Here is a 27,201-nt window from a genome sequence, read left to right as displayed (position 1 = left end):
AAGCTTTAGGCTCTCTCAGACCTGGGTTCCAGTCCTAGCCTCACCACTTGGCAGCAAAAGGATCTAAGAAAGTCACTTTTATAAGATGCCAACATGAGATCTACCTTAGAGGCAACTAAGAGGATTAACTGGATAATACACATAAATAGGCATAGAATGGATGCTAGTTATTTCCCCCCCTCCCTCAGCCTGACTATTGAGTAGCTTTTCCACTGCTCTTGAGTTCTGCAAGTCTTTTCACCACAGATCACTCACAAAGGTGAGGGCTGAAGAAAATTTAATCCGAGAGAAAGTTCAGGGTCCACCAAAAATAGGAGGCTCAGAAGGGCTTTTGGTATCTCCACGTATCAGCTACTAAATGCCACCCCAAATAAATAGCATATGTTAAAGTGACATGTTTGCTACGTGAACACAGTGTCAAAACAAAACCCTATGCCTAAGTACCTCATGGAGAGAAATTCTAAAATTTCCATTGCTCTATTCCAAGAGCCTATTCTTCTCCTGTATCTGTTCCCTTATTTTTTTTTTTACTTCCACAAACTGCATTTATTGAATGATATTATTCTCTTTTTCTTCTCAGTTTGAGCCTAACCTTCTTCCTCATATGCAGCTGAATTTCAGTACTGAAACACTTTCAGTGTCTCAGCCCTCACCATTATCTAAGAGACTGAATTTTTTATATTCTCAATTTTGTAATTGCACTAAAATAGCTTCCCTTGCAGCTCAGTTGGTAAAGAATCGGCCTACAATGCAGGAGACCCAGGTTCAATCCCTTGGTCGGGAAGATTCCCTAGAGAAGAAAATGGCAACTCACTCTGGTATTCTTGCCTGGAGAATCCCATGGACAGAGGAGCCTGGCAGGCTACAGTTCATGGTGTCGCAAAGAGTTGGACATGACTTAGTGACTAAACTACCACCACCATACATAATACAAATGCTACCATCTTTACTGTTTTTTAATATACAGTTTAGTAACACTAAGCACATTGACATTATTGTGCAACCATCACCACGATCCATCTCCAAAAATTTCCATCTTCCCCAACTGAAGCTCTTGTACCCATTAAAGAAAAACTGGCCGTTTTCCCCTATCCAAGCCCCTGGCAACCACCATTCTACTTTGTCTCTATGCATTTGACTTTGGCAGGGACCTCTGGTAAGTGGAATCATATAACAGAGGCATACCCCGTTTTCTTAGTTTTATTGTGCTTCAGTTTACTGGGTCCCACAGATACATCGTGTTATTTATAAATTGAGGGTTTGTAACAACCGTGCCTTGAGTAAGTCTGTTGGCACCATTTTTCCAACAGCATTTATTCACTTAATGCCTCTGTCACATTCTGGTGACTCTCACAGTATTTCACTTTTTCTTTATGACCATATTCAATATTTGTTACAATGATCTGTGATCAGAGATCTCTGATGTTACTACTATAACTGTTCGGAGGTGCCACCAAGGGCACCTAAATAAGAGGCAAATTTAACCAATAAACCTCCTATCCCTTCTGACTGCTTCACCAACCAGCTGGTCCCCAATCTCACACTGTCTTGTTGTGTGTGTTTGTGTGAGTTGCTCGGTCGTGTCCAACTATTTGTGACCCCTTGGACTGTAGCCTGCCAGGCTCCCCTGTCCATGGAATTCTCCAGGCAAGAATACTGGAGTGGGTTGTCATTCCCTTCTCCAGGGGATCTTTCCAACCCAGGGATCAAGCCTGGGTCTCCTGCACTACAGGCAGATTTTTTACTGTCTGAGCCACTAAGAAAGCGCCTATTTCCTGAGACACAACAATACTGAAATTAGGCCAGTTGATAATGCTAGAGTGGGCCGTAAGTGTTCACGGAAGAGTTGCATGTCTCACTTTAAATCAAAAACTGGAACTGATTAAGTTTAGTGAGGAAAACATGTCGAAAGCCAAGCGCCTGAGCTTCCCTGGTGGCTCAGTGATAAAGAATCAGCCTGCCAACGCAGGGGACATGGGTTTGCCCCTGATCCAGGGAGATCCCACATGCTGCGGAGCAGCTAAGCCTCTGCACCACAACTACTGCGCCCGTGCTCCTGAGCCTGGGAGCTATAATTACTGAGCCCATGGGCCACAACTACTGAAGTCCAAGTGCCCTAGAGCCTGTGCTCCCACCGGGGAAGCCACTGCAATGAGAAACTCATGCACTGCAACTAGAGAGCAGCCCCTGCTCGCCACAACCACACAGCAATGAAGACCCAGCACAGCCAAAAATAAATAAATAAAATTATTAAAAAGGAAGAAAAAAAGCTAAGCTCCTTGTGCCCAAGTTAGCCACGTTGCAAATGCAAAGTAAACATTCTTGAAGGAAATTAAAAGAGCTACTAAAGTGAACAGCAAATGATAAGAAAGTGAAACAGCCTTATGGCTGGTTTAAAGAAAGTTTTAGTGGTTTGGACAGAATATCAAACCAGTCACAACATTCCTTTAAGCCAAAGCCTCATCCAGAGAAAGGCCTTAATTCTCTTCAATTTTATGAAGGCTGAGAGAAGTGAAGATGCTGCAGAAGAAAAATTTGAAGCTAGCAAAGTGTGATTCATGAGGTTTAAGGCAATAAGGTTAAGTTCATAATCTCAAAGTATTTTACAAGATGAAGCAACAAATGCTGATACAGAAACTGGAGCAAGTGATCCAGAAGATCTAGCTAAGACAATTAATAAAGACGGCTACAATACACAACAGATTGTCAATGCAGACAAAACAGCCTTCTCTTGGAAGAAGATGTCATCTAGGACTTTCATAGCTACAGAGGAGAAGTCAATGCCTGGCGTTAAAGCTTCAAAGGACAGGCTGATTCTCTTGTTAGGGACAAATGCAGCTGGTGAACTTAAGTTGAAGCCAGTGCTCATTTACTGTTCTGAAAATCTCAGGACCCTAAGAATGATGTCAATTCTACTCTGCCTGTGCTCTTCAAATGGAACAAAGAAGACTGGATGAGAGAACGTGTCTGTATTGTCATTTACTGAAAATTTTAAGCCCACCTTTGAGAACTACTGCTCAGGAAGAATATTCCTTTTGAAATATTACTGCTCATTGACTACACACCTGATCACCCCCAGAGCTCTGAGCGAGATGTACAATGAGATTGGTGGTGTTTTCATGCCTGTTCATACAAAATCCATTCTGCAGCCCATGGATCAAGGAGTCATTTTGACTTTCAAGTCTTGTTATATAAGAAATACATTTCATAAAGCTATAGCTGCCATAGATAGTAATTCCTCTGATGGATCTGGACAAAGTAAATTGAACACCTTTTGGAATGGAAAAAATGCCATAAAGAGCATCTGTAATTTATGGGAAGAGGTCAAAATATCAATACTAACAGGAGTTTAGAAGTTGATTCCAACCCTCCTGGATGACTTTGAGGGGATCTAGACTTCAGTGGAGGAAGTAATTGAAGATGTGGTAGAAAGGGCAGGCGAACTAGAATCAGATGTGGAGCCTGAAGATGTGAACGAATTGCTGTAATCTGATAACAACATTTTCAGGGATGATGAGCTGCTTCCTGTGGATGAGCAAAAAAATAAAAATAGATGCTTAAGATGATATCTACTCCTGGTACAGATGCAGTGAAGACTGTTGAAATGACAATAAAGAGCCTCCAACTAATAAAAATAAATGAAAAAAAAATGACAATAAAGGATTTAAAACATTATATAAATTTAGATGCTAAAAGAGCTGCAGGGTTTGAGAGAACTGACTCCAATTTTGAAAGGAGTTCTACTGTGGGTAAAATATTATCAAACAGCACTGCATACTACATGCAGTACTGATGAAAGGAAGAGTCAGTCTGTGTGACATACTTCACTGTTGTCTTAATTTTAATAAATTGCCGCAGCCACCCCAATCTTCAGAACTACACCCTGATAACTTAGCAGCCATCGCAGTTTCCACCAGCAAAAAGATTACGACTCACTGGACAATCAGATGCAGCTTAGCATTTTTTAGAAATATTTTTAATTAAGATATGCACACTGTTTTTAGACATAATACTATCTCGCAGTTAATAAGCTATAGTATAAATATAACTTTCATATGCTCTAGGAAACCAAAAACATTTGCAACTTGCTCTATTGCTATCATCACTTTACTGCAGTGGTCTGGAACCGAATATCCAGTATCACTGAGGTAGGCCTATACTTGTCTTTCTCTGTCTGATTTGTTTCACTTAGTATAATGTCTTCAAGGTTCATCCATGCAGTAGCATGTGTCAGAATTTCCACCTCTTTTTTAGATTGAATAATATTCTATTGTGTGTATATACTGTTTTTTGTTTATCCACTCATCTGCTGATGGTCACTGGGGTTGCTTCCACCATTTGGCTCCTCTGAATAAAACTGCTGTGAACATGGCTATACAAATATCTCTTTGAGATCCTGCTTTTACTTATTTTGGTTATACACTCAGAAATGGAGTTGCTGTATCATATGGTAATTCTAGAGCTCCCCTAGTGGCTCAATGACAAAGAACTTGCCTGCCAATGCAGGAGACGTGGGTTCAATCCCTGGGTTGGGAAGATCCCCTGGAAAAGGAAATGGCAACCCACTCCAGTATTCTTTCCTGGAAAATCCCACAGACAGAAGAGCCTGGCAGGCTACCGTCCATGGGATCGCAAAAGAGTCAATTATGACTTAGTGATTCAACAACAACAATGGTAATCCTATGTTTAACTTTTTGAGAAACTGCCATACTGTTTTCCATAGCAGCTGTACCATTTTACATTTCTACCAAAAGTGCACATGGTTCCAATTTCTCCACATCCTTGCCAACACTTGTCATTTTTGTTAAAGTAGCCATCCTAATGGATGTAGTGGTTCTTCCATCTTCTCAGAGAGTTTGGGGGAAATATGCATGTGTCAACAATTTGTCTGGTATGCTGACTTGCTGTTAATTTCTAGTTTGCATACAGGAACTTCTTATGCTCAAACAAATGTTGCTCTGGCTACATTTTCTATATAGTCTTCCTGTCTTTTCAAAGTCCTGTCTTCCACTAATTTAGGAAATGTAGTGTTAATTTGGGCAATTAAAAAGACTTCAGGGGAAGGAAAGGAAACGTCCATCAATAGATGACTGGACAAAGAAACTGTGAGACACACACACGGAATACAACTCAGCCATAAAAAAGAATGAGATTTTGCCACTTGCAACAAGGATGGACCTAGAGGGTATTATACGAAGTGAAGTAAGTCAAAGCAAATACCAGGTGATTTCACTTACATGAGTAATCTAAAAAACAAAAAATAAATGAGCAAACAAAACATAAAGAGACTCACAGATACAGAGAACTGGTGATTTCCAGAGAGGGGTTGGGGTATGGGTGAAATAAGTGAAGGGGAATAAAAGGCACAAAATTCCAGTCACAAAACAAATAATTCATGAGAAAGTAATATACAGGATAGGGAATATAATCAATTATATAATAACTTTAAATGGTAACAAATGGTAACTAGACTTAGCATAGTGATCATATCACAATGTATATAAATGTCAAATCACTATTTTGTACACCTGAAATTAATGCAACATTGTATGTCAACTCTATTTCATTGTTGTTTTAAAAAAGTTTTTAGTCCTCTTATTCAAAGCAGTTTGTCTAGCTCTGTTAGTCATGCCACCTACCATTTAAGTAAGTGAGGCAGAAAGGCTTTCTAGAAGCAAAAAAGTGAAACACTAGAACTCTGAGATAACAGCCAGGGGATAGGTGTAAAACAGATGCTTGCATAGCAGCCTACATTTTTCTAAATCACTTTAACCTTTGATCTTCCCACCTGAAGGAATTCCTGCTTACAACCCACTTTTCAGATGTGAAAACTGAGGAGCTATGAAGTGAAATAATTGACTCCAAGTCACACAGCTGGAAGATTTCAGGGTCAGGACCCAAATCCCAGTCATGTCACTTCCATCCTGTTAAACTACATGATAAATAAAATAAAATAAAATAAACTACATGCTACTACCTAATAATGACTGAGGTCTTCATTTCTGAAGCTGCAAAATTTTAAGGATCTAACTATAGGCAGGGGGTGGGGGATAATTTCTATCTGCTGTTCAACAGCTCCCCAAAAGCAGACAGTGCACACAGCATGAAGCACTATCTCTTCCTGGAACCAGACTTGCCCAACTCTGGACAACTCATATTGATGGATCCAGAATTAGACAAGAAACAGGCATCCTCCATCTAAGAAGCTTGGAGAAGTACTACTCAATAGCCAAGTCTACTGGACCACAGTCATCTTTTTTCCACCTAAAATGCGTTGTGGACGCTTTCTGATTACACAAGACAAGGTATGCCCAGTTGTTCAATTACATGAACCCTTTTTGCCACGTGCAGCTGAACCTGGGTATCCACAGGGTATCGGTTCCAGGAATCCCCACCTTCCCACGGGTACCAAAATCCACACATGGAGACTTCCCTGTTGGTCCAGTGGCTAAGACTCTGCACTCCCAATGCAGGGGGCATGGGTTTAATCCCTGATAGGAGAACTAAGACCCTGCATGTAGCAACTAAGAGTTCACATGCCGCAACTAAAGTGTCCTGCAAGCTGCAACTAAGACCCAGCACAGCCACATAACTAACTAAATAAATATTATTTTTTTAAAAATCCACACATGTTTAAGCCTTATGTACAATAGGGTAGTATAGTTGACCCTGGCAGACAATCCCTGGTTGGTTGAAACTGAGGATGCCAAACATGCAGATACAGAGGACCAACCATATACTTCTCCCCTCAGGGCAGATTTCCTCCTCTTTAAGCTTCCCGTGGATATTGTGAACTTTGAAGACTGTTGGTAAAATAAAATCTAGTGTTGGGTACATAACAGCTGCTCAAGAAATTGAGACCCACCTACCCCATCCCCTGGGAGTGACCTTCCCTTTCCAGTAAGGACAAGTGGCTGAAGGCCATGGCGAGGCATCTGAAGGAGAATACAACTAAAGAACTTCAGAGGATTACACCTCTACTCATCCTCCTCTGCTCCCGCAGCCTGCTTCATGCTTCTGCTTCTCCACACCTGTTTTGTTAGTCTGTGCTTCCCTTCACATGCACCATCTGTTCAGATAGACTGAACATGTTCTGAGGGAGATAGCCCTGCCCTCCACTGCATTTAGCAGCCCTGTGATGGTGGACTTGGGGCTTCCCAGATCAGCGGTAAAGAATCTGCCTGCAATGCAGGTGATGCAGGGGATGTGAGTTCAATCCCTGGGTCAGAAAGAACCCCTGGAGGAGGAAATGGCAATCCACTCCAATATTCTTGCCTGGTTCTGGTGGGCTACAGCCCATGGAGTTGCAAAAAGTCGGACACAAATGAGCACGCACCTGTGCCATGATGCTGGATTTACATTTCTCTATCCAGAGAATACTCAATGAGAAAGCATTGGCCTGGTCAGAAACAAGCCTTTGAGTTCTCTAGGGGGATCTTGATAACACATTGCCAAGGGTAATCCCAGGAGCTTCAGGGTCCAGATAAGCCATCAGTGTAAACAGCCGAGTTGATGCTGTTCAGAAGGACCAAGAAAAACAAACTCATGACAATTCTGTGGCTTGCCTGTATGTGTGCCTTCCCTCATTTTTCTATAACTACCAGACCCATGGTCTGGGAATAACTCAAACTATCCATTCTTCCCTTCATAGAAGATTCCTCCCATGCTAGGAGCCTGCACTTGAAGGCCCTCAGAGATAACTAGATGTGACCCAACAGCACTGGTCCTCCTGGACAATGACCTCCCTCCAGCCTGTCCCTGAACAGAGACCAAGGAGACCCCTGCTCTTGTCTCAGGTATCTCCTTGGGCCATTCAGCACAGTTTGAGTTTTCAATATGCCTAACTTGCCTGATGATGCGAACTCACCATCACAACCATCCTGAGGATCTAGGAGCTGAGCTAAGAGCTGATTGAAAGTGAAAATGTTAGTTGTTCAGTCCTAACTGACTCTTTGCAACCCCATGGACTGTAGCCCACAAGACTCCTCTACCCGAGGAATTCTCCAAGTGAGAATACTGGAGTGGATTGCCATTTCCTTCTCCTGGGGATCTATCCAAGCCAGGGATCAAACCCAGGTCTCCTGCACTGCAGGCAGATTTTTTACCTTCTGAGCCACCAGGGACTGGGAATCCCAATCAGAAGAGCTGACACTTAGCTTGGGTAACACAGAACACACACAACAATGAGAGCATGCACCGTTCAAAGCACTGAAGGTTTACTCTGTGTGAAGCATCATCTCATAGAATCCTCTTGGCCAACCCTGTGCTAGATACCCCCAATCTACACAAAGGAAACAGACACACAAAGAAACTCAGGAAAGGCCGTGCACATTAAGACCATGTGATACTAGGCTACTGAGCCCTAGAGTCTGTGCTCCACAACCTGCCAGCGCAACAAGAAGCCCGTGCACCGCAACTAGAGAAAGCCCCACACAGCAAAAAACCCAGCACAGACAAAAATAAATAAAATGGATAATTCAAAGGGCCATGTGCTTTGTCATTACTCCATATGGCACACACCTAGAGGTCCCACAGTCAGGATTCAAAGCCAGCTCCCCAATGCCCTGAGTGTGACTGTGGGTGACGGTACATAGCTTTTCCAGCCTGAATTTCCTCCTTCGCCATGGGACTAACAATAAAGTTCCTGCCACTGCCACTCATCTTACGTTCATGAATCACGGAACTCCTCCTATTGTGTTATCCCTACACCTCAGGAAGTCCAGAGGGTCCCATCTATACTCAGGATGGTCTAGAACTTCAGACCCTGAGTTGGGCAACCTGAACTCCCATCCTCTTCCTGACCTCAGGTGGTAAGTCATTCAATCTTTTGATGTTTATCATTTGTCAAAGGAAAATGTCAACACTGGCCTGATCTGTTGTAATGAGTAGTGTTGAAGGTAAGATAAAAGGAAAGAGGCAAAAGATCCCTGAAAGGTTTGCAAGCACTTCTCCAATTTAAGAAACCATTCTGGTAAGGGATTCAGTTAGAGAAAATATTGCACAAAATAACTACCATCATCTAAAATGTCAAAGTGAATGGGGAAACTGAGCCTAAGATACAGAAACTCAGCCCAGACTGCTCTTGATTACTGCATAAGTAGAGCCTTGAACCAGAGCTTGAGGGCTCTGGCTGCTGGCTCTAACACGGCCACTGCTCTGGATGAGCCACTAGGCTTATGATGCTTGCCCTCCCCAAGTCCAGAAGGTAGGGTGTGGGCAAGATTCAGAAACACTCATAGCACTTGAGACAAGAAAACCTCTAGAAAGTCAATTATATGCATTTTTTTCAACGTGATGTCAGACTTTTTCTTTTTTTCTCCCACTCACTTTCCCTTGTCACAGTCTAAATTTTATCCAGATGTGAACATGAAGAGGCCTGTCTTTGTTTGCTCTCTGCCTCTATGCATACCCTTTCATTTTCCTTTGTGCCTCAATAGGTTTCCATACTATTCTTTAGAACATAGGCCATGAAAAGGGGAACAAAGTTGCAGAGGGATGCAGGGGAGTCAGGAAAAAGGAGGTATAGAATGCTCCAGAATGTGTTTCCTCTCTCTTAATACAGACAGAGGCAAGACAAGAGAGGGTCCTTGAGTCCAGACAAATGCCATCAGCCATGCAAAGCCTCCCAGGCAGCACTGTCCCAGAGCCCACAGTGCAAGTGGTGTGCACGCGTACACATACACATATACACACACAGACACACATACACTTTCATGGAAAACTGTGCTCTCTCATCCCAGAAAGGATTTGTTGTTTCAATTAAACCCATCAAGATCTACACCACATGTTAGGAGAGAAAGGAAAAACCAAATCAAGCCTGAATTACTTTGGCCATCTCCTTGGGGATCGATCTATATCAAATAAACCACCATCTATGCAGTGGAGAGGCTTTTACTTATGAAAAACAGAGGCAGGTGCAGAGTGGCAGCAATGGTACTAAATCAAAACCCTGAGAGCAGAAGAAAGTGGATTGAGATGCATCCACTTAGCTCCTCTACTTATGTCGAAATCGCAGGACAGGGAGCAAGCAGATCACGGCCCTGGTCGGGTCTGGCTTCTTCGTCCTCGTCTCCCTGAGGTCCCTTCCCTCTGAGTTTGCTCACTGCTTCAGCTGCCCAGTGAGAACAGATGGACAGAAGTTAAAAGAACAAGGTCAGCCCACCAACTAAAGTCTTATTTCACATGCTGCCCCACCTCTATCATCCCTTTCTGGGACATAAAGATGGAGAATGAAGGGCAGAGGTGCTAATGCATTTGATTTCCTATGAAACTGTGCTCTTTTCATTTACATCCCCTGAATAGCTGGCTAGTCTGATTTACACATTGATAATATGTGATGCTTTGTATTCCAGCAAATATTTAATCCCTGACTGATCAATAATCCCTGTCTGGCTGTTCTTTTTTTGAAAAGAAATAAATCCCCTTTTTACTCTTAAAATTCTTGAATAAAATTAAACTGCTTTAGCCCAGGATGCACTGTTCCTACATGAAGCCATGTGGTTTCATAACCTCAGTCCTCGGATGTTTTAAAGGGGCTGCCTTTGCCAACTTGCTATTTCTGAGATCCCAACAGCTCTCTAATCTGAGTTTTCTGTGTCATCCATTGATATTAAAGTCTGATCTGCCCTTTTTTTAATTAAAAAGTAAAATTATTAACCAAAATCAGTGAGTATATAGCAGGCAATTTTTTGCATTTACTTATTTTCACCGAGAAGGTCTTGATTTTAATTCCTTCATTACAAACCTGTTTCTGCCTTTCTAAATACTCTTTCCCTCCAAAACTATATTTTAAAAAAAAAGTTCCACTCCTACACTAATTCTAAAATAAAATCTGTACTCCTTTCCCCTTTTCTCAGCGTTAAGAGTTGAACATTACAAAAAATGCACATTAAACACAGAAAGAGGTGGCTCTCCTCTCTGTAAGGGGCTCCCAGTGCAGCCTCAAAGCCCACCAAAAGTTCCAAAAACAACAGCAACGGAAAACAAACTCTCTTTCATCTTTGGCAGCAACAAAAGCAATAACTTTCACCAAACCAACCCACGCCAAGAATTAATATAACACAGAACACATCCACATTCAGACCATTATGGCTACATCAGCTTACCACAATATTTGTTTGAAAAACACATAATTTGCGGTAGAGAGAGAGAACCTCTAATACAAAAAAGAGGTTCTTTCAAATGCAAATGAACCAAAAGACATATCTTCCCTGTGTTTGGAAAATCGCTCCAACATATGAAAAACATACTTTTTGTGTGGAAAAGAAATTTTTTTTGATGTACACCCACTTAGTTGAAAAGGCAATTAAATTTGCTGTAGATTACCTTAACAGTTGAGAAAAGTTTAACTTCTGGCTCCAGAAGTCCTAAGGACTTTATTAGCAGACCTAAGTAGTCTTCTGTTCCCAGGTAGCAAAGTTTCTTTTCTTCTCCACTGAAATGCTCGTGTGAACACTGAAGGACATTGTATTACTGAACTGATCGGAAAAAGATATTGTTTCCAATCTTCTGGCAGGAGGAAGAAAACAGAGAGAGAAAAGAAAGAGAAAGAAAGAAAGGGAAGAAAGAGAGAGAAAAGCAGGGCAAAATGCAGTCTAATCGAGCATTCTTCCTCGTGGAAAAAAAAAAAGTAAATCCAGGATTCTGGACCGGGTTCAAACATAGCTTGACAGGCTACAGGAGAATTTACACTGAGCATGCTTAGCCCTGCACGGCTTGCATGAGACGCACTTAATGAATATTACTTCCTTCCCACTGGCTATTCCTGCTGGAAGTCCACACCCACTCCGCTTTCAGAAGTCAGGAATTTAGCTCCAGCCAAAGTCCAGAAAACACGCTTATGTGGAGACAAGGCCTCACCGATCCATAAACTTTCAGGTTATGACCTGCAGGTCAGTTTGACAAATAGAACATGAAGGTGAATTTTTTTTCTGCCCTTGGTTGTGTTCCCAGCTTTGTGCCTGTCCTAAAGTGCAGTTCCCCTGGAGAAAAGAGAAATTGCTTTTTTTCTAAAGAACACCACGTCTTAAACGCCAGTGTAAAGGCCTTTCCAGATGAAGCTTCCAAACCCAGATTAGAATAAAGGTCATCTGTATATCAGAACACACCGTGACAAAGCTTGGACTTTCAGGAATTTTTCTTTTTTTAATTTCTACCCTAAATGTATTCTTTCTGATAACTTATACATTATGTCTTTCTAAAATGGTATACACCAGTAGACAGTGTTAAAATATGTTCAAAATTCATATTTAATCTGTCCTGCTGCCCAGGTCATACTTTAAGAAAAAAAAAGGTTTTAATTTTCAAACAATGCTTTCCCTTTCTCTAAATCCCTTTGTCATGTTTAATGATGGGAGGCCTGAGATTCTGAAAAAATGTAAAAATGGACTATTTCTCTGACAGTCCAAGAAGGCAGGATTCTTACCCTGCAAATAAAAAGGGTTGAAGACAGAGAACTTAATATAGACAGCATAGTAATGAAAGGGTATTTTATATTTAAAATAATCATAATAATAAAATATCTTTTGTTTTTCTTCTGACATTTTCAGGGTACCATTCATGGGTTTCTGGGCTTTATCAAATTACAAATTTAAATATGATTAAATACTCATTTGGAATTAAAGTACTTATTTGCCTAGACACACACACATACACACCAATTTGTGTCTGAAAAGAAATGACATCACAGAGGATGAAAAGCAATAGAAATTTCCTAAGTGTGCAGGGAAATATGATGCACCCAGACTCTAATACAAAGCCTGCCTAACTAGCATTGATTTCATGGATTAACACAAGGGGCTTCTGTATACCTTATGAGTAAACCCATTGCTTCCTCATACCTGTAACATTTTTAGCAGCCACTGAACTGCTAAGACGTATTTCCTTACATAAGAGCCTTGCAACATAAACTATCTCCTTGCCTGCTGTTGAATGAATAAAATTTCCTCAGACACATTTTCCTTCCTGTAATTATGAAGTCTGGAGTGAGTACAGACTCACTATGAGAGGTGACGGGGGTGTTTTATTTGTTTTAGGCTTTGCCTAAGGGAAAAATAAGATTTAGCCCCCTGTTCCAAGTGTGTTTATTTGTCCCCTGTTACAGAGCAAACTAAGTTTCCAGCATGGACTCCCCTGCTGGCTTGGCGGTAAAGAATCTGCCTGTAAGGCAGGAGACATGGGTTCGATCGCTGCGTCGGGAAGATCCCCCTGGAAAAGGCAATGGGAACCCACTCCAGTGTTCGTGCCTGGGAAATCACATGGACAGAGGAGCCTGGCGGGCTACAGTCCATGGGGTTGCAAACAGTCAGACATGACTTAGCAACCAAACAGCAAAGCTCCCAGCAGTTAGATGAAGCCCAGAAGAAACGGAATTTCAAAATATGTAATAGGGCTTCCCTGGTGGCTCAGTGGTAAAGAATCTGCCTGCCAATGCAGGAGACATGGGTTTGATCCCTCATCCAGGAAGACTCCACATGCTGTGGAGCAACTCAGCCTGTGAGCCACAACTGTTGAGGCTTTGCCCAAGGGGAAAAATAAGGTTTAGCCTCCTGTTCCAAGTGTGTTTATTCGTCCTGGTACAGAGAAAACTAAGTTTCCAGCACGGCTGCCATGTTGAGCCTGCGCTCCAGAGCCTACGAGCCACAATGTGCCAAGACCCCTGAAGCCTGCATACCCCAGAGCCTGCGCTCTGCAACGGAGAAGCCAGCGCAACCAGGAGCCCACACACCGCAACTAAAGAGTAGCCCTGCTCTGCTTAACTAGAGAAAACCAGTGCAGCAACAAAGCCTCAGCGGAGCTAAAAGTCAATTGTTTTTTATAAAAAAGATGAAATAATCTCATCGCCTGCCAAACAGTAAAATAGGAAGGACACTTGTTCATTTGACCCAAAGAGATGGACTAGTGATCAGAGAGGCCCCACAACACGGAGATGAGGGACCCTCGATCAAGGTTGGTGCTCTGACCTTAGACAGCCAGGCCTCCCTGCCATCATGGTACAGTAGGTTTGTTTATTTGTCTTCTCCCATGAGAATGAGCACTCATCTTGAATTTAAGGGTGCTGTTGATGGAAACAGTCACGCATTTTTCAGCTCGAACTTTAAGATGATTCTATGCAAAGCTATGATAGTTTTTACAATGACAGCACACTCGTCCATTTAATTGAAAGAACATTTACTGAGCCCCTACTCTGACACTCATCTGGGCCCTAGAAATTGGGTAGTGGCTGAGATGGACAATTCTGGTGGAAGTATAAATAAATAACCATGTAAACTAATAAATATGAACGTAAGCAAAGGGAAGGAATCAAAGGGAAATGACGAGAAAGAATAAGTTATGAAAACCATGGTGGGTGGGTGGGTGGATGGGTGTGTGTCAGGGCTTGAAGCCACAAAACCAGGGAAATGGGAGGCATATTTGGAAAACTAATTATTTGCCAATCTAATTAAAAGAGAAGGGTGGTATCTTCAGCAGAAATCAGGAAATCTGGAGAAAGAAAATCATGTCTAATTTATGGTTAGCTCAAATATTTACTGGATTGAGTATGTTGAGTTTAAGGGTTATAAGGATATCCAGCCTACACTATTATTTTATTCAGAAACTATGTGTAACTATTAGTAGGAACCTGATTACAGTTTCTTAAGTACCCACAGGTTTGTTTTTCTCTCATTTAAATGAAATTTGGAGGTTGACAGTCCAAAACTTGGCCACTTTGTAATTTTTTGGTCTACCATCCTCAATGCACACTGCTCCTGCTTCGGTTTGCTTTACAGTCCAACATGGCTGCTGGAACACCAACCATCACATCTGCTTTCCAGAATTTAGAAAGAAGCAGGGGTGAAGTAAAAAGTAAAACTGACTACTGTAACAAACTACCTCAAATTTAGTGACTTGAAAAATATAAACACATTACCTTAAGTTTTATAAGCTAAAAATCTGACCTGGTCTCTTTTGGGTATCATTAAAGTGTCAGAAGGGCAGCATTTCCTTCTAGCCTATAGGAGGGAACCTATTTCCATGTCTTTTCCATCTTCTGGAGGCCACTGTATTCCTTGGTTTTGGGCCCCTTCCTCTACTGGGGTTGAGTCCTTCTTATGTTGCATTACTCTGAACTCTTCCCTCTCTCTCACTTTTTGGGATCGATGAAGTTACATTGGGTGCACCTGGATAATCTAGGATGGAGCTGATAAGCAACACTCTATCTGCAACTTTATTTATTTTTTTATCTACAACTTTAATCCTTCTTTTCCATGTAAGGTAATATATTCAAAGGCCCAGGGGTTAGGACCTGGACATCTTTGGGGAACATCAGCCTGCTTTCTACACTTGCCATCAGCTGATTTACCTATCTTCAGCTGATTTACCTATCTCAATATAGATTTCTCAAAAGCTTTATCCAGTGTCTTTCTCTTATATCAGTGGCCCCTTCTTTGACAATATTGCAGCCTTTCCTAAGGAATGAAGAAGGATAAATGCTGGATAGGCAACTGGCAGCTTCTGACACAAATACCTAGCATTTGAAGCCAGAACCAAGCCTGGATTATTGCAAAAGCATCTTAATCGGTTGGCCTTGTTCTAGACTGTATGGTATGTGAGCCACTACAAGTTTAATCTTTCTAAAACACATATGATTAAGACAATTGTTGTTTTTAAATCTCCATCACTTACCTATTTTCTATGAGACAAGTCAAATGCCTTAGCGAGATGCATAGGGCTTTTCATATGCTAACCCTTAATTATCTTTTCAGATTAATTTCTACCACTTGCTCTAACTCCAACAACACTTCAGCCCCTCAGGAACCTACACTTTGTTGGTCCTGCCACTTTCTCACCATCCTCACCCCGACTTTTCTCTTGACCAAGGCATGGGCAACCATCAAGAGTTCTCCCTCTGTGCACACCCTCAGTTCTCCTGATCCTCTCTCAAGTCACCATACTCTCAGAGCAGAGGGGATGCCGTGGCAGCCTGGGAGAGTCAGTTCTGAAGGCCTCCAGTACAGCACCCAAGCCTGGGGGTGTGGGGGGATTTGCTGCTGAGGGCTCACAGATGAGTCTCTCTCTGAGCACTGTCCTCAGCCAATGGGAGCCACTTCTCCAAGGCTAGACCCCATCCCTGAGACAGCCCACATCCTGATCGGTCTCTGAGCAGGTATGAAAGCCAGGCCCCCTTGGCCGCATTTGGAACAATACTGCCAGTTCTCTGGCAATAGCACCACACTTCTACCTCCCTCTGCCCCATCCTGCTACCCTCACTCCTTTACAGGTATTTCTCCCAAGAGCATCCCCCAAAGCTTCCTACATGCACATATCTACCTCCAAGTGTGTTTCAAGAAACTAAACCTAGAGCTACCATATGACCTGGCAATCCCAGTCCTGGGCATATATGTGGAGAAAAACATGGTTCAGAAAGATACATGTACCCCAGTGTTTATTGCAGCACCGTTTACAATACTCAAGACATGGAAGCAACCTAAATGTCCATTGACAAAGGAATGAATAAAGAAGATGCTGTGTGTATTTATGTACATACACATACATACACACATGGCTGTCCTGGTGGCTCAGTCAGTAAAGAATCCACCTGTAACACAAGAGACATAAAAGACATGGCTTCAATCCCCGGCTCAGGAAGATCCCCTGGAGAAGGAAGTGGCAACCCCACTCCAGTATTCTTGCCTGGAGAATCCCATGGACAGAGGAGCCTGGCAGGCTACAGTCCATGGGGTCGCAAAGAGTTGGACACAACTGAGTGACTAGCACACACACATAAAACATATATATTATACACACACACACATAAACACCCAATGGAATATTATTACACAGCTATAAAAAAAGAATGAAATAATGCCCTATGCAGCAAATGAATAGATTGGAGATTATGATACTAAGTCAGACAGAGAAAGACAAATATCATGATATTGCTTACATGCAGAATCTTAAAAAAGTGATACAAATGAAGTGACTTACAAAATAGAAACAGACTCAGAGACTTAGAGAATGAATTTATGGTTAGTGAAGGAAGGGTGGGGGGAGGGATAGATTGGGAGTGTGGGATTGACGTATACACATTGCTATATTTAAAATAACCAGCAAGGACCTACTGTATAGCACAGGCAACTCCTCTCAGTATTCTGCAATAACCTAAATGGGAAAAGAATTTGAAGAAGAGTACATGTTTGTGTGTAACTGTATCACTTGGCTGTACACCTGGACCTAACACAACATTGTTAATCGACTATATTCTAATATAACATTTAAAAAAATTTTTTAAGAAATTCTGACCCAAGACAATTGGTCCCATGAGTTCTTGGAAACAGACTCAAATAAATTTTGCAGCCAGATCACCCACCAGCTAGCTGGCAGTGAAGACCCCATCACTGGGATGAGAGGTATGAGTAGCTCCCGGCATGCTCCCACGGTACAACTGTTGTAACTTCCACCAGCGGTAAACTGGATAAGTTGCTGGTGTAATGAAATGCACTAGGAAGGATATCTCAGGAACATGAAAGACACAGACCATGAAGTTGAATAGCTGTTGTTGGGGGTTACTGACGCGAGGAATGACAGTGAAAGGCTGTGGGTGATTAATCATCAATTAAAGGTTAAGTGTGAAAGTCAGTAGGCCTCTTCAGATGTATTTAAAGAGAACTCTTTTGCAGCTGGAGAAAAAGAAAGCTGAGGACCAGGGCAACTTAATGATAGCTGTAGCAGAATTCCAGAGGAGGTTGAATTCTCAGTCCCTGGGGAGCTGCTACTCCACAATTAGGAAGGAATGGAACCCTGAGTCTGGGGACAGGGACATGTGTGGTGATGAACTTGAAAATCTAGAATCTCCAGATACCCATGGACCTCCTAGATCTGCAGCAGTGGCCCACTCTTCCTTGTTAAAAGCTGGCATTTATGCCTTTATAAGGACATTTATGCCTATTTTAGGTCTTGGTTTTACAAAAGAATATGTTCCACCTCTTGAAGGACTGCATGGAGATGGTTAATAAAAGACCGGTTCTTACTAATCCTAAGGGAAAGATGATGTGCAGCCAGCAAGGAAGTTGCTTAATTCATAGAACCCAAAGAAATCAAGTGTGGATCCTAGGAAACTGAAGGTAGTCACTCCAATCAAGAGTAAAAATCTTTTGGACAAATCCAGAACCCATTGCTTGAAATACAGGCTGATTTCTCATGAAGAAAATGTATGGAATAAAGCAAGTATCTGTTGTTTTTCAGTCGCTCAGTTATGTCCGACTCTTTGCAACCCCATGGACTGTAGCATGCCAGGCTTTCCTGTCCTTCACCATCTCCTGGAACTTGCTCAAAGTCATGTCCATTGAGTCAGTGATGCCATCCAACCATCTAGTCCTCTGTCATCCCCTTCTCCTCCTGTCTTCAATCTTTCCCAGCATCAGGGTCTTTTCCAATGAGTCTGCTCTTCAGGTGGTCATTGGAACTTCAGCATCAGTCCTTCCAGTGAATATTCAGGGTTGATTTCTTTTAGGAATGACTGAGTTGATCTCCTTGCTGTCAGCAAGTATATGTGAAAATAATTTTCCCAATCCTTCCAGAAAAACCAAAGTGAAAGAAAGTCATTTATTAAGAAGATGGGAGTAATGAGGCATTTTGAGGACACTGACATCTGCTATCTTCATGGCCACTCTATGTGAGTGGGGGGTTTGAGGACCAGGTAATACATACAGTCTTGTCCCAGGTCCAAATTACAATGGGTCCACTTATTCAAAGATCCACCCAGTGGTCATTTCTCTGATACCTGAATGTGCAATCAGAATGGACATACTTGATAATTGACAGGATACACATATGGTTCCTTGGACTGTGGAATATGATTTATCAACTGAGAAATCCAAGCGGAATCCTCTAAATCTTATTCTCTGGCTAAGATAATAAATCAAAATAGTATTTTATACTAGGAGGCAATGTTAGAGATAACTTACCCTAAAGACCTGAAGAATGCAAGGGTGATGGTCCCCATCATATCACATTTCATGCACCACTCTGACTGCTACAAAAACCAGACGGATTGTGATGTATGATGATGATATGCAGCAAATCTGACCAAACAGTAACCCTGGTTGCAGCTACTTTTCCAGATGTGGGATCTTTGCTGGTCACACAGCCTTAAGCACGTGGTATTTGGATACCCACTTACTTGGCAAATGTGTCTTTTCCTTCTTTATCAAAAGTAGGCTCAGAAAGAGTCTGCATCCATGTGCAATGGACAAAAAAACACAGACACAAGTTTGCCTTCCCCTTAATACTGTGTAAAAGGACCTGAACACTTTGGACTCTTCACAGAACATCACATTATTCCACTATATTGATGACATCTCGTTAGTCCAACTGAGTGGATAAGAACTAGCAAGTACATTATGAAGACATGTATGACAGTTAGAAATCCAACTTTCAAAGAATGAGAGGACCATGATTCTTACAAAGAATTTGGGCTGAAACACACTGTCTATATTAAAGCTCATATTATTGTATCATGTACCTTCCACTACGAGGAAGGAAAAAATGGTTGGTAAACCTCTCCACACTCTAGAGGCAGCATATTCCACTCTTGGGATGCTTCTCTGAACCAATTACTGAGCAATATAAAAGTTGTTCAGCTCCAAGCAAGGCAGGAATCAAGACCACACTGCAGGAAGCCAACCACTTGGGCCATATGACCCAGCAGAGTCATAGATTATCTATCATAGGGACTTTACACCAAACTTGGATAAAAGAATCACAACACAAACCCTTAGGCATCTAGAGCAAGGCTATGCTTTCTCTAACAGGTAACTTTAATTTATATGACACAATGTTGCTTGCATTGCTACTGGACCCTGGTTGAGATAAAGAACTTGACCATTGAACATTAAGAGGCCATGTGGCTAGAACTACCATTATGGGCTAGATCCTGCTAGCCATCTGGAGAGATCTATGTTTTGTAAGGTCCAGAGGACCCAATGGCAATTCGCTGTAAGATGGAAGTGGTCTATCGGGATCAGGCATGAGCAGGACTGCAGGCAAGTACAAGTTGAATAAGTAGAGAGCCCCACCCCCTGTGTTATCCCCATAATTGCACCAATGCCTGTCTCTAAGCTCATACCTATGACTACATGGGGTGCAGGGTCACTCTGGCAGGGGATGAAAAAGTTGAAGTTTGGCTCATGGCTGCATCAGTTCAGTTACAAGATAAATGAGGGCCACTGATGTATTGTAGCTTCACTCAAAGGTGACCCACCGATGCAGTATAGCCTCATTCAAAGGTGACACCAAAGACAGAGGTAAGAGAAAGTTCTCCCAATGTGTAGACTTCAGAGGGAAAAGTTGTTCATTTACTTTGTATGGAGAAAGAAGTGGCCTGAGATAAGAATACACATGACCCGTGGGCAGTGATAATGAACGCGGCTTGCTGATCAGACCTAGGAAGTTTGGAAGATTGTGGACAGGAGGCCAGGGGAAGTGAGGTATGAATGGAAGCATGCTCCACTGTGCTGATCAATCGTGTCCGACTCTTTGCAACCCCATTAACTGTAGCCCACCAGGCTGCTCTGTCCACGGAATTTCCCAGGCAAGAATACTGGAGTGGGTTGCCATTTCCTACCCCAGGGGAATATTCCTGATCCAGGGATTGAACACCCATCTCTTGCATCTCCTGCATTGGCAGGCGGATTCTTTACCACTGTGCCACCTGGGAAGCCCCAAATGGAAGTAGGGAAGGATCACAAAGTAAGGAAGGCTTTATTGCTGGCTATGCCCACAAGAGGGCACCCGCCATGGGATAAGCACTAAACAATTAAATGGACCGAATAATTCTCCCAGCCACTGTTAGTAGTCCCCCCAGGGCCAGCATAACAGGCTTCTGAGTAGAGTAGCTATGGTAATAGAGTTAGAGGCTATTCGTGAAACCCGACAGCATGAAACACCAGTCAGCTATGCCAATCTAGCTACCGATGCTCCCTACTGATGCTGCCAAATGCTCAACTTGCTAGCAATGGAGACTAATATAATAGGCAGCCGCTGATGTGGTCCTATCACTAGAGGAGACCAATAAGACACTGGTGTTAAGTTTATTGCACTGAATCTCTTCCATGCTAAAAGGAACAGCAATTCGTTTTCACAGGAAATCCAAACCCAATGTGGATTTGCCTTTCCTGCCCAAAAGACCTTGACCAGCACTACTAACCAATAGTATTTGGAATGTTTGTTCCACTAGCATGAAATGCCACATAACATTGACTGTACCAAGAAACTGTATTTAAGGCAGATGTGGCAGAAAGCACCTGAACTTAAGATCCCATTATATACTGCACCACTCCACCTATAAAACTGATCAGGCAATAGAAAGACCTTTCAGAAGTGCAGAACTGGCACTAGCTTGGAGATGATACTCTGGAAGGATGAGGGTCTATCCTCTAAGATACAGCACACACCTTAACGCAATGACGGCTTTATGATCCCATGTCCTTAGGATGTAGAATGCATGGGTCTGGGAACCAGGTGACCTGCTTCCTAGCATCCCAGCAATCCACTTGGGAACATAAGCATCCTGTTGTCACATCAGTGCCCCACAGGTTTAAAGTTCCTCATCCGCAAAATGGAAATCAACAAAGAAACATGTTGCATGCATGTGTGCTTAGCTCTTCAGTCACGTGCGACTCTTTGCAACCCTACAGACGGTATCCCTCCAGGCTCCTCTGTCCATGGGATTCTCCAGGCAAGAATACTGGAGTAAATAGCCATTCCCTTCTCCAGGGGATCTTCCCACCCCAGGGGTTGAACCTGGGTCTCCAGGGTCTCCTGCATTGCAGGTGGATTCTATACAGACTAAGCCAAACTTTAAACTATGTCTGCCACTTGGTCACTTTGAGCGCCCTGTACACAGTACTAACTGTTGAAGAAAGGTGTCATCAACCTGGTAGAAGAACTTAACCCTGACCATTAGAAGAAGGATGGCTCTTCCATAAGGCAGGAGTGAAAACTGTGTTTGGCAACTAGGTAATCCACTGTGGCATCTCTTGGTACCTCTGGACCCAATTTTGATGGTGAATGGACAAATGCAACAGCCAAATCCTGAGAATGGGTTGGTCACCCTGGGCTCAGACACCACGTGTATAAAAACTAAGTGAGCCACCTAGATATGCAGAGTGACCAGCCAAAGAAAGAGAGAATCTAGAATGGGTACAGAATACAGAGATGATGCATATCAGGCACAGCCCCCAAGCCAGTTACAGAGGTGGGATTAGTCCCACTAACCTTCTTCTTGGAAGTCTGCCTGGGAAAAGGAGACCAATCAAAAACTCAGAGGAGTTCTTCCTAGAAGGGGTAAACTTCGTACGCCAGCAAGCAAAGCACAGGATGAACTGTAGTGGACTGTGTGGTCTTGCATGTGACCCCTCCCCAGAGGACTGAGGCACTGTTACCTCAGCTCCTAGGAATACTGACGACTTTCCTGTCACAGCCCAGTCCCTCTTGCAGAATTCCCTTCACCTGAAGGAAGTCTTCTTGCCCAAGACAGTGCCTCTTCCCCAGGGAAATCCCATATCTAAGTATCTACAAAGGGACGCAAACCACCCCCCTTACCTCAGTTTGGGACAACTCTGAAGGCATTCCAGCCCCATAACTCCTCACGGAATTGCCTGAGACTGTTACGCATGTGTTGGCCAGTCAACCTCTCCTTCCTCTGGTCAGCTCCACCTTCCCTCTCTTCTTCACAAATGTTGTCTCTGAGAGCACTCTTCCATAAACTTCCGGCACACAAATCTCCACCTCAGAGTCTGTTTTCTGGAAACCCAATCTAATCTGGCAAAATCAAAACCCTGGCTAAATTCAACTCTTAACTTACTCCATGCCTGAACCCATGCAACTGAAAATAGCTGGAGAGAAAATATACAAGCAAGCCAATTAGTCTCATCTTACATTCAGGCTCACTCAACCTCACATGGGTCAGTCCTTAACTCTCCTCAGAAGTCATTCTTCTCTTCCCTAATTCATTCTTTTTTTTTGCTCTCCAGGACAACTATTTCAGATTTTTTTTTCTCTGATTTCCAGCACCTCCTTCCCTACCTTCACTCTCAGCTAGTCAATCTTGCTTTCTACTATAATTTTTCAAATGAAGCAATTAGAATAGAATTTTAAATTTCTCCAACTCTATATCTACCTACCTACCAGAACCAGAGTGAATATACTCCACTTTATGTTATTATTTTGTATAAGCTCCCCATACTCGCTTCACCAATGCACTCTTTTATTTTCTCTTGCTCCACCAAATCTCTTTCCTGTGTCATCAACCTTTTTCTTTCCATTAGATCAACTGCAATATCATAAAACATGCTGATAAATTCCTCTGATTAAAAAAAAAATTCCTTCCTTAATCCAGTTTCCCCCTCCAACTTATTTTTCTCCTTTCCTCACAGTATGACTTTTTGAGATAATTTTACTGGGATATAATTCACATACCTGGAGGAGGAAATGGCAACCCACTCCAGTGTTCTTGCCTGGAGAATCCCAGGGACGGGGGAGCCTGGTGGGCTGCCGTCTATGGGGTCACACAGAGTCAGACACGACTGAAGCGACTTAGCAGCAGCAGCAATTCACATACCCTACAATTCACTCATTTACAATATACAATTCAATGGTTTTAGTGTTCAGAGTTTCATTTTTCAGCACAGTCTAATTTTACAACAGTTTTATCAGTCCCAAAGAAACCTCTTCTCTTATCAATTAGCAGGTCATTCCCTATCCATCCCTATCTCCTACCCGCTAGACCCAGGCAACCGTTAGTCTTTTTGTCTCTACAGATTTGACTATTCTGGACTTCCTATATACATGGAAATTAATATGTGGTCTTTTGTGACCGGATTCTTTCATTTAGCCTAACGTTTTCAAGGTTCATCCATGTTATATCATGTATCAGTGATGCATTCCTTTTAATTGCCAAATAGTATTCTGTTTTATGTACTCATTCATTAGTTGATGGGCATTTGGGTCATTTCTGCTTTTTTGGTTATTATGAATAAAGCTGCTATGAACATTCATGCATACATTTTTGTGTTGATGTATTTTTTATTTCTCTTGAGTATATACTAGGAATGGAATTATTTATTGGGTCATATGTTAAGTATGTTTAATTTTTTGAGGAACTGCCAGACTATTTTCCCAAGTAGTGGCACCATTTCACATTCCCACCAGCAATGTATGAAGCTTTCAATGTCTCCAAATCCTTTCCATGCCAATTCATGTTATTATCTGTCATGTTTATTACAGCCATCCTAGTGGATGAAAAGCGGTAGCTCATGGCAGCTTTGATGCATTTTCCTGGTGACTAATGATGTTGAGCATCTTTCTTTCTTAAACACACTCCAATCAAATTTTTGTCCCCATCACTCCACTGGAACAGAAAGCTACCAATGACCTCCACGTTGCTATATCCAAAGGCCATTTTTCAAGTCCTCATCTTCGTTTACCCATCAGCCGCTTTTGATATAAGTGAAAACTCTCCTTGAAACACATGTTCTTAGCTTTCAGGACAGCACATTATCTTTGTTTTCTTCTTCATTTCTGGCTGCCCCTATTTACTTGTTTCCCTGATTTGTCCTCGTCCCTCTTGCTACTTAATGTATAACTTCTTAGAGCTATCTCCCCGTTGCTCATTTCTAGAATGTCTTCTATTTATACTTATTGAAAAAAAATGTTATCTGTGATCTATATTACATAACCTCTTCAAGATTCATGACCTTAAATGCTATTTATATAATTAGGATGACTCTCTTATCTGGTAATGATGACTCTCAATATTATTTCTTCAGCCTGGATCTTGGATCTCTCCCAACATACCCAAAACTACCTATTTAATATCACCTCTTGGATATTACAGTTTAACATAACTGAGTTCAAACTGAGCTCCTGTTGTTTTTTCCCCAAACCCATTCCTCTCCTTTCTCTGTTTATGACAACTTACTCAGGTTTTAAAACTTGGAAGCTGTTCTTGACTCTTCCTTCTCTTGCACCTCCTGCCAAAATGCCATGACTTTCTGTGTCTCACGGTCATAGTAAATCTAAGATTTGACCACGTCTCACCACCTCCCCTACCTCTACTGCATGCAGTTCCAGTCAATATCAACTCTTGCGTGGACGGTCAAAATAGTCTCCTAATCATCCTCCTCGACTCCTTGCAGTCATTTCTTAAATAGCAGCTGGAGTGATGCTGTTAGGATCTGAGAACGCCTTTCTGCTCTGTCCAGATCCCTCTGATGGCTATCCATCAGCTTGGAGTAAAAGCCAAAGTCCTTACTGTGACCCACAAAGCTCCAAATTATTTGCCTCCTCCTTGCCTCTCTAACCTCACTTCCTCCTAGCCCCCACTCCATCTTCTCATTCTTGTCCCTCTCACCTCCATTGTGACCCTCAAAGAGTCCATGCCTTCCCCTAGCTGAGGCCTTTGCCCTGTCGGTTTCCTCTACTCAAAGCATCCCTACCTCTTATAATCTCATTTGATTCGTTCCCTCTCTTCCTTCAGACCTTTACCCAGAGGCCACCTTCTCAGGTAGCCTTTCCTGGTCCCCCATCTAAAACGCTAATCTCATTTCATAGTTTATGTTTTCCAATTTCTCCATCTCCTTTAGTTGTTGCTCTTTCTCAACCCTTTATCAAGCCTAGTAGAAAAACTTTCATATACACACATACATAAATAGTATGCATAATATATATTTGAAAAGTTATAAATTTTGGCCTAATTAAAAAAATTATGACATTTTAATTTCACTTGTTTGACTTAGTATGGATAGAATGCTAGATTTCTATTCACTCAAAACTTTGATACAGTTCCATATATTTTGGCATCTGGTATGACTGCTAAAAGTCCAGAAAGTTTATTATCTTAATGATTTTTTTTAACTGAATGAGGCTTGAAAATTTTAATCCAATTCTGAGAATATAAATAAATACAATGTAGCAAAAAAAAAAACAGGAAATTAATATGTGATACATTATTAACTAAAGTTATTGAAATTTCACAAAATTTTATGCTAGTGTTCATTTTTTGTTTTCATACCTAATTCAAGACTCCACATTGTATTTAATTGCATCAAGCGGCTTCGGCTGCATGCAACAAATTCTGGTAAATTCTTTTCTTTTTTATTCTGTTACAACTGCTTTCTAATTTTCCTCGTTATGGCTTCTTAGATACAACCACCATTTAAAAGTGGATATTGGGTTTCCAAATACATGGGTTTTTTAAGTATCTTTGATACTAATTTCTCATTTTGATATTAATTTCTCATTTAAACACTTTCCTCTCTGCAGTCACTGTCTGTGGTTTGTTATTCCTCTAACTTTATTGAGGTTTTCAATGGCTAAGGCAAAGATCTCTCTTGGTAAATGTCACAGTGCACTTGAAAATATGTGCATTATTTTCAAATATCTTTTGATACTGACATCTAACATAATTCCACAGTGATAAAACAACAGACTCTGTATGATTTCAATACTTTTAGACCATGAAGTTTTCGCACCTTGTTTTATGTCTTTGGATATGTTCCAGTGTCTCCCAAGTTCACAGTCTATAGGAATTCGAATAGAATTTGTATCCTGCTATCGAGTGAAAATTGCATAAATCTTAATTATGTTGAATTGGTTCACAGTGCTTTCCAGGCCTACTATGTCCTTTTACTTTTCTGTATATTCATTCTATTCATTTTTGAGAGTTTGCTATCGAAACTCCAACTAAAAATCTTAATTTATCTACTTAAAAAATAATTGTAATATATAGAGCTTATTGTTTATTTAGTTGCTTAGTTGTATCCAACTCTTTGCCACCCTATGGACTGTAGCCCACCAGACTCCTCTGTCCATGGGATGTCCCAGGCAAGAATACTAGAGTAGGTTGCCATCTACTTCTCCAGGGGATCTTCTTGACCCTAGGATCTAACCTGTGTCTCTTACATCTCCCACGTTGGCAGGCAGGTTCTTTTACCACTAAGCCACCAGGAAAGCCCTTAAAATACAGGTAACTATATGTAATTTTCTTCTGTATTTTTCAAGTTTCTTGTAAAAGTATTATCTACTTTCATAATTTAAAAAGTAAAAAACAAAGAGAAAAAAACTATGAAGCAACTATTCTCCAATAAAAATTAATTTTAAAAAAGACCAAATAAATAAAAGGTTACTCTTCCTCCAAATGTTTCACATGTCTGATGTCTGCTT

General features: G+C 41.7%; 1 long non-coding RNA gene across 1 annotated transcript in view; it reads right to left on the bottom strand.

Annotated features, from left to right (window-relative positions):
- Window positions 1-11,715, bottom strand: part of LOC110141081 (uncharacterized) — a 216,161-nt gene extending 204,446 nt beyond the window's left edge. The window contains exon 1 of the long non-coding RNA XR_011489978.1: window positions 11,326-11,715. This is a non-coding gene — a long non-coding RNA (uncharacterized lncRNA). The remainder of the gene's footprint in view (window positions 1-11,325) is intronic.
- Between the last annotated feature and the right edge of the window lie 15,486 nt (window positions 11,716-27,201).

This window comes from Odocoileus virginianus, chromosome 10, assembly GCF_023699985.2.
Source record: "Odocoileus virginianus isolate 20LAN1187 ecotype Illinois chromosome 10, Ovbor_1.2, whole genome shotgun sequence".
In the NCBI taxonomy this organism is placed as follows: domain Eukaryota; kingdom Metazoa; phylum Chordata; class Mammalia; order Artiodactyla; family Cervidae; genus Odocoileus; species Odocoileus virginianus.
Note: the sequence above shows the minus strand (reverse complement) of the source record. Positions and strands in the feature narration are given on the sequence as shown.